This window comes from Notamacropus eugenii, chromosome 6 (assembly GCF_028372415.1).
Source record: "Notamacropus eugenii isolate mMacEug1 chromosome 6, mMacEug1.pri_v2, whole genome shotgun sequence".
In the NCBI taxonomy this organism is placed as follows: domain Eukaryota; kingdom Metazoa; phylum Chordata; class Mammalia; order Diprotodontia; family Macropodidae; genus Notamacropus; species Notamacropus eugenii.
The window spans coordinates 302,623,439-302,637,062 of NC_092877.1; the positions used below are offsets into that span (position 1 = coordinate 302,623,439).

Consider the following 13,624-nt stretch of genomic DNA (forward strand, 5'->3'; position numbering starts at 1 on the left):
TGATATACTGAATATTATTATTTATTAGTTAAGAATTACAGAATTGGAGAGTTGCAAGGGATCTCTTGCCCAACCCTATTATAATCTAGCCAATAGGAAGTCATCTTTTTGAAGGCCACCAAAGAGAGGGAACCTACCACCTCTTGGGGCAGCTTATTTTATTTTTGGACAATTCAAAGTATTAGGAAGTTTTTTGTTTCTTTGTTTCTCTGACATGAGGCTGAAGTTTGAGTCTTTGCATCTCTTAATTACTCCTGTTTCTGCCCCACTAAGACCAGACAGAACAAATCTATTCCCTCTTCCATATCTCAGGTTTTCAGATAAAAGAAATAAGACTAAATCTTCTCTCAGAGACTTCTCTTTACCAGGCTAACCATTCATAGTTCCTTCAGCTGTTCCTTCTCTGACATAGTCAAGGCTCTTCACCAACCTGGTTGCTTTCCTTTGGACACTCTGCAGCTCATCAAGGTGTTTTTAAAACTGTGGTGCCTAAAATTATACCTTGATACTCCAGAAGAAGTCTGATGAGGGTAGAGTACAGTGAGACTATGACCTCTCTATTCCTGGAAACTATGCCTCTTCTAAAGCAGTACAAGAAACTGAATATCTTTGTTTGTCTCAGCATTCATACTGAGGTTTGTAGTTGATTAAAAGGCCTCCCATCTTAAAAAAAAATGGCTGTCTAACCACGTCTCTCCTAATAACATACCTGTGCAGTTAATTTTTTTGTATGCAAGTAAAAGAATTTATATTTATTCTTATTGAATTCTTATTAGAGTCTGTCCAATGTCTATCAAGACCTTTTGGGATCCTGACTATCACTCAGTGTGTTAGCTCTCTCTCTCAGCTTTGTCATCTGCACACTTGGTGGGTAGAACATGAAGGTATGCCCTTATCTGTCACTGATAAAAATGGGGTCATGGTGGTTGTTTGCCCTTCATTCTTGAAGAGGACCATAACATCAGGGAGATAATACTATGAATGAAAGTGAATTGGATTTAAGTGAGGGAGGGCTGTGCAAAGTCACCAGCCTCACTTTCTCCTCTGGAACCATCTGGGTCCAGTGGCCAGATACACATCAGGACAACTGGAGATGGTTAGCATGCAGTGAGATAAAAATGTTAAAGAACAAAGGGCAGATTTCCAGGGGCATCTCCAAAATGGCAGAGTAGAGAAAGTACTCAGCTGAGCTCTCATAACTTTTCCCTTTAAACAACTTTAAAATAACAACTCAAATAGAATTCTGAAGTGGTGGCAGAGTCAACAAAAAGGTCAGAGGGAGATATTCTTCCAGCCCAAGACAACTCAGGAAGTCAGAGAGTTCTACGACATGGGGTAAAAGCTGGCCTGGAACCCACATGGATGAAACACCAGTGGTGGAACTAGATATGGGCAATAGAAGCAGCAGCAGCTTCAGGAGCTTTCGAGCCAGGGGGCCTAGCAACTAGTTCAGAAAGAGACCATAAAGGATCCCTGTGCTAGCCCTGGACGTAGGACCAGATGTTGTTTGGTAAATCCATTGTCTACAATCACTTCTGAGTCACAGTTCAAGGGCAGAGAGGGATCAGGAGCCCTGAGGAACAGTGTCAATTGTAATCCTAAAGGATCAATGACCATTCCTTCAAAAGAACTGGAGTGAAGATCAGGAGAGCAGTAACCATATGTCTGCCCAGATCACGTCACCTTGGAAGCACTGAAACTTCCAAGCCCCCAGAATTAGCTTTGAAAACAGCATTGTAGAAAAGCCTGAAACTTGAGACCGTGCTCTTCCTCTCCAAAGCTGGCAACTGACCCTAATTTTAATGTAAAGTTTAAAATCAAGAAATAGCATGGAAAATGGGTAAACAGCAACAAAAAAAACACCTAATCATAAAAATCTACTGTTGTGAAAGGGAAAGTCAAGATAAAACTCAGAAGAAGATAATGAAGTCAAAACAGCTACAAGCAAATCCTCAAAGAAAAATGTGAATTAGACACAAACCCAACACAAATTCCTGAGAGGGCTAAAAAATTATTTTCAAAATCAAATAAGGTATCATACACAGTTATAGCCACATTGATTGATGACTAACTTTGATAGACTTGGTTCTTCTCAGCAATGGAAGGCTTTAAGACAGCTCCAAAAGGCTCATGATAGAAAATGTTGTCCACATCCAGGGAAAAAATTCCAGTTTGGATGCAGATCAAAGCATATCATTTGCTCTCTCTGTTTTGTTTTGTTTTGTTTCTTCTTTCTCATGGTTCATTCTATTGGTTACAATTCTTCTTTACAACATGACTAATGTGAAAATATGTTTAATATGAATGTATATGTAGAGCCTACATCAGATTTCATGCTGTCTTGGGGAGGGGGGAAAAGAAGGGGAGAAAATTTAAAGCTTTGTGGAGCTGAATGTTGTAAACTTAAAATAAATATATTTTTTTTAAATCAAGTAAGAATGATAGAGGAAAATTAGGTAAAGAAAAAAGAGCAAAGGAAAAAAATTATGAAAGGACAATTAGTAGCTTGGTAAAAAGAGACACCAAAAAAAAAAATACTGAAGGATATAACACTCTAAAAACCAGAATTGGTCAAATGGAAAAAGAGGAATAAAATATCACTGAAGGAAAATAATTCCTTAAAAATTATAATTGGGCAAATGGAAGCTTTTGACTCCATGAGACATCAAGAAACAACAAAATAAAGTCAACATTAGGAAAATTATCAGCATAATTGACCATATCAATAACAATCATAAACAATAAAAATCATGATTTTATCAATAGATAGAGAAAAAAGTCATTGACAAAAATACAACACCCATTATTAAAATCACTAGAAATCATAGGAATAAATGGAACATTCTTAAAATGACAAGTAATACCTACCTAAAACCAAGAGCAAGCAATATCTATAATGGGGATAAACTGGAAGCCTTCCCAGTAAGATCTGAGGTGAAATAAGGATGTCCATTATCACCACTATTATTCAATATTGTACTAGAAATGCTAGTATAGCAGTAACACATGAAAAAGAAATCAAAGGAATAAAAACAGGCAATGAAGAAACAAAACTATCACTCTTACAGATGATATCATAGTATGTGTAAAGAATTCTAGAAAATCAACTAAACACTAGATGAAACAATTAACAACTTTAGCCAAATTGTAGGATAGACAATAAGCCCAAGTAAATCATCAGCATTTCTATTTACTACCAACAAAACATAACAGGAAGAAACAGAAAGAGAAATTCCATTTAAAATAACTGCAGACAATATAAAATACTTGAAAATCTATCAACCAAGACAAACCCAGAGACTATATGAGCACAATTATAAAACGCTTCACATAAATAAAATCAGATCTAGACAATTGGAGAAATATTAGTTGCTCATGGGTAGGCCAAGTCAATATTATAAAAATGATGATTAAGTTAAATTACTTATTCAGTGCCATACCAAACTACCAAAGAATAATTTTATAGAGCTAGAAAAAATAGTAACAAAATTCATCTGGAAGAACAAAAAAAGTTAAGAATATCAAGGGAAACAATGAAAAAAATGTTAAGGAAGGTGGCTTATCAGTATTAGATTTGCAGTCCTCAACATTCTCTCATTTAACTCAAGCATTTGCATGATTTTATTAGTAACCTCATTTTCACTTATGTGTTGGTAAGCATCCACATTTATAGTTATACACAGTAGAGAAAAAAAATTAAAGGCATGATGCACCTGGTGTCCTATTAGGTGCTCCACTGGTCTTCCTCATCCTAGGTCACAGAGTTCTAGGAATTTATTAGCAAGAAAAAAAATGTTTTGCATGTTGCCAATTTTATTTTGGGTACTACATTTTATGAGTTACTTCATGGTTATGATTTTAGGAAAAGTACATATTATCAGAATTAACATTTTGTTATAAAGAATTATATGAAGGAAAGTATATTTTCACCAATAACTAGCAAAAAATTACAGTTTTTGGTAGTTGCAGGAACCTAACCTCCTATTTCCCGTAGGTTTAACATATCAACATTTGAATTTTTACTTACACATCATTTTCTAGGACTCTCCAGGACCACTACCCTTCTCAAAGTTGAGGACTGACTGCATATTACAAAGCAATAACCATCAAAACAATCTGGAACTGGCTAAGAAATAGAGTGGTAAACCAGTGGAATACATTAGGTACACAATGTACAGTAGTAAATGACCACAGAAATTTGTATTTGATAAAAACCAAAGATCCAAGCTTTTGGGGAAAGAACTCACCATTTGACAAAAATTTCTAGGAAAACTAGAAAGCAGTTTGACAGAAACTAGGCATGGACCAATGTCTCACACCATATACCAAGATAAAGTCAAATGGATAAATGATTTAGATATAAAGAGTAATATCATAAGTAAATTAGGGGAGCATGGAAAAATGTACCCATTGGATCTATGAATAAGTGAAAAGTTTATGACCAAACAAGAGATAGAGATGATCCTGAAAAGCAAAATGGATAATTTTAATTACATCAAATTAAAAGAATTTTCCACAAACCAAAATTAGGAGAATAAGAGGAAATTGGGGGAGGGGGGGAAATTTATAGCAAGTTTCTCTGATAAAGGCCTCATTTCTCAAATACATAGGAAGCAGTCAAATTTATAAAAATAAAAGCTATTCCCCAGATGAAAAATGGTCAAAGGATATGAACAGGCAATTTTCAGAAGAAGAAACAAAGCTATCAATAGTCACATGAAAAAAATAATCTAAATCACTACTGACTGGAGTAATAATGCAAATTAAAACAACCCTGAGATACCCCCTCACACCTATCAAATTGGCTAATTGATAAAAAAAGGAAAATGATAAATGCTGGAGGGGATATGGAAAAACTGGAACACTAATGCACTGTTGGTGGAATTGTGAACTAGTCCAACCATTCTGGAGAACATTTTGGAACTATGCCCCAAGAGTTATAAAACTGTGCATGCCTTTTGGCCACTACTAGGTCTGTATCCCAAAGAGATTTAAAAAAAAGAAGAAAGAAAGAAAGTAAGAAAGAAAGAGAAAGAGAGAGAGAGAAAGGAAGGAAGGAAGGAAGGAAGGAAGGAAGGAAGGAAGGAAGGAAGGAAGGAAGGAAGGAAGGAAGGAAGGAAGGAAGGAAGAAAGAGAAAGAAAGAAAAGAAAGAAAGAAAGGAAGGAAGGAAGGAAGGAAGGAAGGAAGGAAGGAAGGAAGGAAGGAAGGAAGGAAGAAAGAGAAAGAAAGAAAAGAAAGAAAGAAAGGAAGGAAGGAAGGAAGGAAGGAAGGAAGGAAGGAAGGAAGGAAGGAAGGAAGGAAGAAAGAAACTATATGTTTAAAAATATTTATGACAGCTCTTTTTGTGGGAGCAAAGAATTGGAAATTGAGGGTATGCACATCAATTGGGGAATGGCTGAACAACTTGTGATATATGATTGTGACAGAATACTATTGTGCTACCAGAAAGGATGAGCAGGATGGTTTCAGAAAAATCTGGGAAGACTTATACGAACTTATGTAAAGTGAGTGAGCAGAACCAGAAGAACATTGTATATAGTAAGGAATATCTGAAGGATGATCAACTGTGAAAAGCTTAGTTATCCTCATCAAGACAATGATCCAAAGAACCCATGATGAAATACTATGTTTCTCCAGAGGGAGAACTGAAGAACTCTAAATGCAGACTGATGCATCCCTTTTTTTAAACTTTGTTTTTCTTGGGGGGGGGGGGGTTCTGTTTTCTTTTGCAACGTGGTTAATATGGAAATAAGTTTTGCATGACCACATATAAAATCAATATCAAAGTGTTTGCCTTCTCAAGAAGAGGAGAAGGATGGAGGAAGGGAAGGAATTTGGAACATGAAATTTTTAAACATGAAAGTTAAATATTTTACATGTAATTGGGAAATATTTAATGAAATAAATAAAAATATTTTTAAAAAAGAATAAGGAGCCAAGTATGGATTCCTGGACTACTCCACTGGATACCTCTTATCATATTGACACCACACCAATAAAACAGAGTCAATGAGTGAACTCGGCCATGATGACACAGTAGCTATAACTAGGGCTGCACATTGCTATCCTTTTATGTAGGGATCCTTTCACACAGCCACAAGCAGCCATTTGGAAAAACTGTGTTCTACTATCTTTTTATTTTTTACAGCAAAAACCTAAATGTAATATGAGTGTGTTTTTCTTTTGGGTTAGAGGAGGCTCAGAGATAGATAAAAATGCTAATGGGAAAATGAGAAATGAGCTATATTTGGAAATTTCCCCATAATTTTTTGGGCGGGCAAAATATGAACTGAATTTATGATAGATTTATGAAATATTATATGCAAGTGATTCTTTTATATTTTAAAAACCCTCAACGTAACCCAGAGCAAAGGATTTTTATATTTTTTGTGTCACAGACCCCTTTGGCAGTGGTGAAATCTATGGACCCCTTCTCAGAATAATGAAGTTTTTATGATAAAATAAAATATTTAGGATTACAAAGAAAACCAATTATACTAAAATATAATTATCATAATATTTTTAAAAAGTTCTCAGAATCCAAGTTAAGAATCCTTTTCCTAGAGAAACTTGGGCTGAATTAAGACTGGGTGTGACTGTAGGAGCAGATAAGAATGGTGAGGCCCCGGAGAACAGATATTTGCAGGAGCTAGGATAACTTCCTAACTCTCCTACTAGAAAGGTGAGGTAAATGGTATTTCTCCTACCTACCTTTACTGATGGAATTAAATCCCTCATTTTATGAGGATCAATGTGGGATCCTGTAGGATAATCATCACCTTACAGACATTATGGAACTCTTCTATCATAGACCACCCAGATAGTATAGACATACAGTGTAAGAGCTGGAAAGTACTGTAATGCTTATCTACTCCAACTAATTTATTTCACAAGATGATGGGGAAACAAATTCAAACAACTAAAGTTTTTTGAAGAGGAGATATTATTGTTCTTTCTAAAATTTTTTTAAATTATCAAATATCTTTTTTTTCTCACTCCTATTTCTGCCACCTCACTGGAAAAATAAAACCCTTATGTAACCCCAGTCCAAAAGCCCACAGGTATGGTATTCTCTCCTTACTGGTGAAGATAACACCCCGTGACCATGACAAACAGAGTAGAGTTGGTGAAAGTGGGAAGAAAGGAAAGCTCTTGCCTTCTTTTCAAACTTTGAGTTTCTCTGGAAGTCTCCTCAAATCCCTTTGGGTTCTGCAATCTCTTTGGTTGCTTCTGGCTTCAAAATGGAAGAGACCAACCCCACTCCAAGTGAGTGGAAAAAAAGACTCTGGGAAGAAGCCAATAGGAGAGGACTTAACAGTCTCCATCACATCTCTATCCCCAACTTCCTACACTAGAGAGTTTGGGGAACTTCCCCTCTGGTGAGACCTGGAGCACTTTCTCTTTACTGAACTGAGTTACCTTGCTCCCAGTGGGAGAGGTCCTTCATTCTGCTTTATCTGGTATATGTTCTCCTATGAATATTTTCTCTGATTTCTATTTTTCTATTAATTTGGATAAATGGGTTTCTTGGTTAAGTGCTATAAGCTTGGGGTCCTGCTTCCCCCCAAATAATGAAACAGCAATCAGAATTTAGACTGAACCTGAAAGTCACATCTCCTAGACTAACAATATTTAAGGAAGCAGATAGATATACTTCTAGCTCAGTACTCCTTCTCTCTGAGAGCAGTGATCTCCAGCCCCAACTTCCTCCTTCTCCTCCTGGAAGGAATTAAAGTCTCCCTTAGAGAAGGGTGGTGGGAGAAGGGGATAGAGATATCTATTCTGCCTCCCTTTAACCCACACAAAACCGCCATCCTAAATGTGGAGGACAGCTTAGCACTATACTTATAAACAAATAAGTATAGTCAAGCAAAATAAATTTCCATATTGGTAATGTTTAAAAAAAAAAGTGTGTGTTTCACTTCACATATTAGTTCATCACTTCTCTTTCAAGAGGTGGGAAACATTTTTCCATCATTTGTCTTCTGGAGTCATGATTGGTCAGAATCAGACAGAGAGAAAAAGTAGACAAGACAGATTGATGGATAGATATAACAGATAGACAGACAGTCACAGCAGACAGAGATAGGATAGACAGACAGACAGACAGATAGACAGATAGATAGATAGATAGATAGATAGATAGATAGATAGATAGATAGATAGATAGATAGACAGACAGACAGACAGACAGATAGATAGATAGATAGATAGAGCATATATTAAATACTTACTATGTTTCAGACCCTGGCACACAAATGCTGGAGATAAAAAAAAAAAAGAAAACAAGATGGTGCCTACTCTCAAGGAGTGGAGGAAAGTAACACATAAAGAGGAGGTAGAGCGAACAGGGTGGCTGTGAGTCATCTTCAGGGGAGAAAACAAGACATCTGGGGTATAGTTAGGGAAGACCTGAGAGTGAGCCAAGAGGGAAGTAAGCAGTGTCTGGGACTTTTGAGTTCTTAAGTATTTCAAAAGTGTTCATTTTTACAGTATTTATGTTATCATATCAATCATTCTCCTGGTTCTGCTCATTTCACTCTGTATCAGTTTGTACAAATCTTCCTATGTTTCTCTGGAACTACCTCTTCATTTCTTACAGCTCAAAAGCATTCCATTACATTCAAATGCCATATTTTGTTCTGCTATTTCCCAATCGATGGGTAGCCCCTTATCCTCCACTTCTTTGCCTTTATAAAAAAGAGATGTTATAAATATTTTTATACATGTAGGATGTTTTCCTCTTTCTTTAATCTCCAGGATATAAGCCTAATAGTGCATTACTCAAAGGAGATGTACAGCTTAGTGACATTTTGGACATAGTTCCAAATTATTCTCCACAATTATTGTACCAATTTGTGCTTTACTAATGGTGTATCAATATGCTAGTCACCCTGCAGGACCTTGCCAACATCTGCTATTTTCCTTTTTGCTGTTGTTATTGATTTTGCCATTCTGATGGGTATGCGATAGAACCTCAGAACAGCTTTAACTTGCATTTTAAAATTATCAGTGATTTGGAGCACGTTTTCATATGGATCAAGATAGTTTGTATATCTTGCCTTGAAAACTGCCTGTTCTTTTCCTTTGGCCATTATCTATTGGGGAATGGCTCCTGGTATTATAATTTGAACCAGTTCCTTATATATCTAGTTTCTAGTAATATGTCATACTTTCTCAAATGTTGTAAATTCTCCTCTTTCATTTTTGATACTGCTAATTTGTTTTTCTTCTTTTTCCTTTTTAATCAATTGCTGCTTGATTGTTAGGGGTATAGCTGAAGGAGAGAAAACAGAAGGAATTATAAAGGAAATCTGAGAGGGTTTTAGAGTTGTGAAGAAGGCCAAAGGCTTAATTTGGAAAGGGGAAATCTGAGAAGACTTCAAGAGAAGTTAAAAGAGGAAAAGACTTGAGTTGAAGAAGAAAAAAATTGTCTATAATCTCACAGCTGAGCGGCAGGGCTACTGCCTGGAGAATAAGTCTCCTAACTATTAGTCCAGTACTTTTTCCAGTATATCATGGTGGTGTTACTTAATGATTTATCCAACTATAAACCATCTCTATCAGTGGGAGAGTAGGGATCAGATCTCTTGTCCTAAATCTTTTTTTTTTTTGTACAGGAACACAGTAAAAAAAAAGTCTTATAATAAATCTCCTTGCTTCTGGAGCACTTAAGTTGTACTAAAGTTCAGATGATGGACAAATTCAACTCCAAACCCATTTCTTAAGCATCTACTATATACAGAACATTGTACTAGGCACTGGGGGAGAATTAAAGACATAATCCCCAACTCCACAGAGCTTATTATTTAATAGTGGGATAGCCACACATTTAGATAACTATGTAATAACTACTCCCCTTGAAACTCTGAACATTGTAGTTCCAGTAACTCTAGTTACTTTTCCTGGGTTCAGTGTGGACTGTTCTGGGGTACTCAGTTATGTACATCAGAGCTCAAGCCCCCACCAGTGACTCAATCCCAACATCCAGGCACAATGCCCCTCAGGATTCTGACTGGGTGGAGCTTCTTGTAATGAATAGCACCTCTCATGCCTCACCATTTGGAGTACTTGAAGTCATGTTGGATAGTTCCCATTAAAGACTACCTGTCCCTATGACATCCGTAATAGAAAAGGGATCTTACTTAGTGTAAAAAAAGGTGGAAAGGCACAAAGTGCTATTTTAAGTCTGAGGGAAAAAGGATCATTTCAAATGAGAAGGGGAAGATGCGGAGGGGATCATCAGGGAAGGTAGAAATAGCATTTGAGTTGGGTCTTACAGTATGGGTTACAACTCCAACATTATCCTGACTCTACACCAGCCTCAAAATGGTTAAACAAGCTTCTGGAGAATCTGTCATGTTTGCAAATACCCAATTACACCCTCCTTCACACCCATGCTTGCCTTTTAGTTGGAGGAAAAATGCATCTGCACCTCATTATCTATGCAAAAACAACAGGTGCAAAATTCAGAGGCCACTCTGGAGATATTTAGGCCAAAGAATGTACTTTAGTGTGCAGTGCCCGCCGACTTGGCATTTTGCAGCTGATCTTCCTATGAGATATGCTGGGAATTAGTCCATGAACCCAACTTCTCTCACAGCAAGAGCAGGTGGTCCCACCTACTCCTGCCTCAAACACAAGACAAAAGGCAGCTGGGAGGGCATCTGATGAAGAGCTGCTTCATGCCCAATTTGTTTTCACAACCTCCTGAGAAGTCACTTGCAAAGACTGGAAATATGTATCACAGCCAATGCATACATACACATGTGTATGTGTATGTGTATGTATATGTACGTATTTATATTTGTGCATACATATAGACATACACCATATAGACATACACACATAAACATATATGTAATACACATACACACCATGTATTTCATGTGTATGTATTTATATTTATGTATACACATACACACATACCATATACACATATACATGCATACGTGTGTAATATACAAACATACACACACCATATATATGTATGTATTTATAATTATGTATGCCCACACAGGCACATATATACACACACACACACTAGATATACATACACACGTGTAATATGCATGCATGCATGCATACACACATATACGTGTGCATTTTTATGTATGCTTATACCTATGCACATACACATATACATACACATATCTGTGTAATACACATATACATACCGTATATTGTGTGTGCATATATTTATGTATACGTATATAAATTTGTATACACACACATATTCACACATATGCATACATGTGTAATATACATACACATGTGTGTATACATACATATACATGCACACTAAAATTTTTACAGTAGAACTCCACACTCGAGACATCTAGAATGATGAAAGGTCCCGACAGCCCTCTCCCTGAGACCGCCCTGAAACAATGCCCTGCGTTTTCAAATTTTGTTTTGTGATGAAAGGGTAGCCCCAAAGTGCAAAACGTTGGTTCAGTCTTATGCATCAAACAAGTAGCAGCAGAAACAGCAGGAGTCTAGCCTGCCACCGTACGGCACCAACAATTCCAAGTTCCTTCTGCTCTGCTGTCTCTGTTAGTGCACAATAACGTGTGCTCACTACAGTTTAACACTCGTAGAATGATATTTTTGCCTGGTATTCAAACAAGATGATTTTTTTAAATGAGCATGATCCACTTCCTCATTTAGAAATTCAAATAGGTCTTTGTGAATGTAACTGCCCTCCTTGGCAGTCAGGCACTCATTCACTCACCATTCATTCACTCACTATTTCAGCATTTATTGAACACCTATAAGGCCCTGTGCTTGGGAAGGGGGGAAGAACAAATAAAGATATATGAAACATGTCCCTCGCCTCCAGATGTTTACAATCTTGTGTGAGAGATAAAACATATACACAATTAACCATAAATATAAATCAGAATATGACAAGTGTCATAAAAGATCAAATTACACAGCATATGTACAGCACTTTGTAAATTTCAAAACACTATGTAAATGCTAGCTAAGAACAGGAATAATAGCTTGGTACCCAGTTTCCTTATCAATAAAATGGATGATAGTAATTCTTGCAGACAACATGAAAATGAAAAGAAAAAATGTGAAATAGAAATCGTTACTATAAAGCTTAAAATACTTTATAAATGTCTGATATTATTTTGTATTATAATTATAGATGTTCTCAAATAGACTGTGAGTTCCATTTCTTATGAATTTTTATATTACTTGAACTCTGGCACAGTGCTCTACACACAGTAAGCTGGACTGTAAGGTCCCTTCCAGTTCTGTGATTCTTTGATCCTAGGCATTTAGTAATTGTTTGTTGAACTGAATTGAAAAGACTCATAGGATTTCCACCAGGGATGGTATAATAGAAGTGAGAGAGGGAAAGGCATGAGCAAAGGTGCAGAAGAAGGGAAGTACAGGGCATGTTCCACAAATATAGTGGGAACATAATGATAGGACTGGTGCTGGATATGTTGAGTTAGAGGTGCTAGTGGAACATATAGGTAGGGATATCCAACTGACTGATAGAAATGTGAGACTGGAGCCCTGGAAAGATCCTGGGGATGGAGATAGAGATTTGAGAGTCCTTTCCCAGGGGCGATAGTTGAAGCCATGGGAGTGAATAAAATCTCCCTGGAAGAAGGTATAGAGAGAAAAGTAGATGATGGTGGCAGAAACATTGGGAAAGTCCATGAGTCAGAGAAGTATACCAAAAGAATCACAATCAGAGTTACAGGAGGAGATGTTAGAAGAGGATAGATTTATCTGAGGCCTCAGAGGAAGACTGGGGGATGAGAAGTCACCAATTACCTTCAAGACAGCAACATCAATAGAGAGGTAGAAAGAGAAGTCAACTTGTTAAGAGTTTAAGTGCAAGTGCATGGTGAGGATGAGGAGGCAGGAAGTGGAAGGCTCTTCTTTTGAAAATTTTAACAATGAAGGAAGCCTTAAGATTAGTCAGTGGCTCAAGAGGGAAGCAGGATTGAAGATGATGTGATACAATGAAATGAATCCTCCAAACATCAATTCAGAAAAAAATGAAATTTTAAAAAGCATTAGGGTTTTCAGTCAACAGGGAGATCAGTGTGTTATAGTGGGAAGAACGATAGATTTGGATTCAAAGGACCTGAGTTCAGGTCTTGACTCTGCCACTTACTACCTGTGTGTCCTTGGACAAGTCACTGACCTTTTCTGTGCCTCACTGTTCCCATCCATAAAATGAGAAGGTTGAATTGGATGACTTCTAAGCCCCCTTCCAATTCCAAATCAGTGATTCTATAGCCATATTCTTGATTCTATTATTTTGTAAGATACACTAAGTGTCAAAAGTATACAAAAAAAATAACTAAGTCCCAGACCATTCAAGTGGGGATGACAGGGAGAGCTAAAATCAAGTTCCCCTTTCTGTGTCCATTTTGCTGTGGCAGAGTAGATCAAGCGGCCTTCAGTATCTCCCCATTCCTGTCACAAGCAATTATTGTTTTATTTTTCACTTTAATCTTTCTTCCCCAATTACTGCCTCCTGCATTGAAGAATCAGAGGTCCTAAATGGAAGGTTAGCTGGAGAGTCAACACTGCGTAGACAGATGGGTCAATAGTTCTTCCTTAATGGGATTCCTCTCACTCCCTACTCCT

General features: G+C 37.0%; 1 long non-coding RNA gene across 1 annotated transcript in view; it reads right to left on the reverse strand.

Moving 5' to 3' along the window:
* LOC140511113 (uncharacterized) overlaps positions 1-13,624 on the reverse strand; it is a 101,009-nt gene that overhangs the window by 18,748 nt on the left and 68,637 nt on the right. The window lies entirely within an intron of this gene.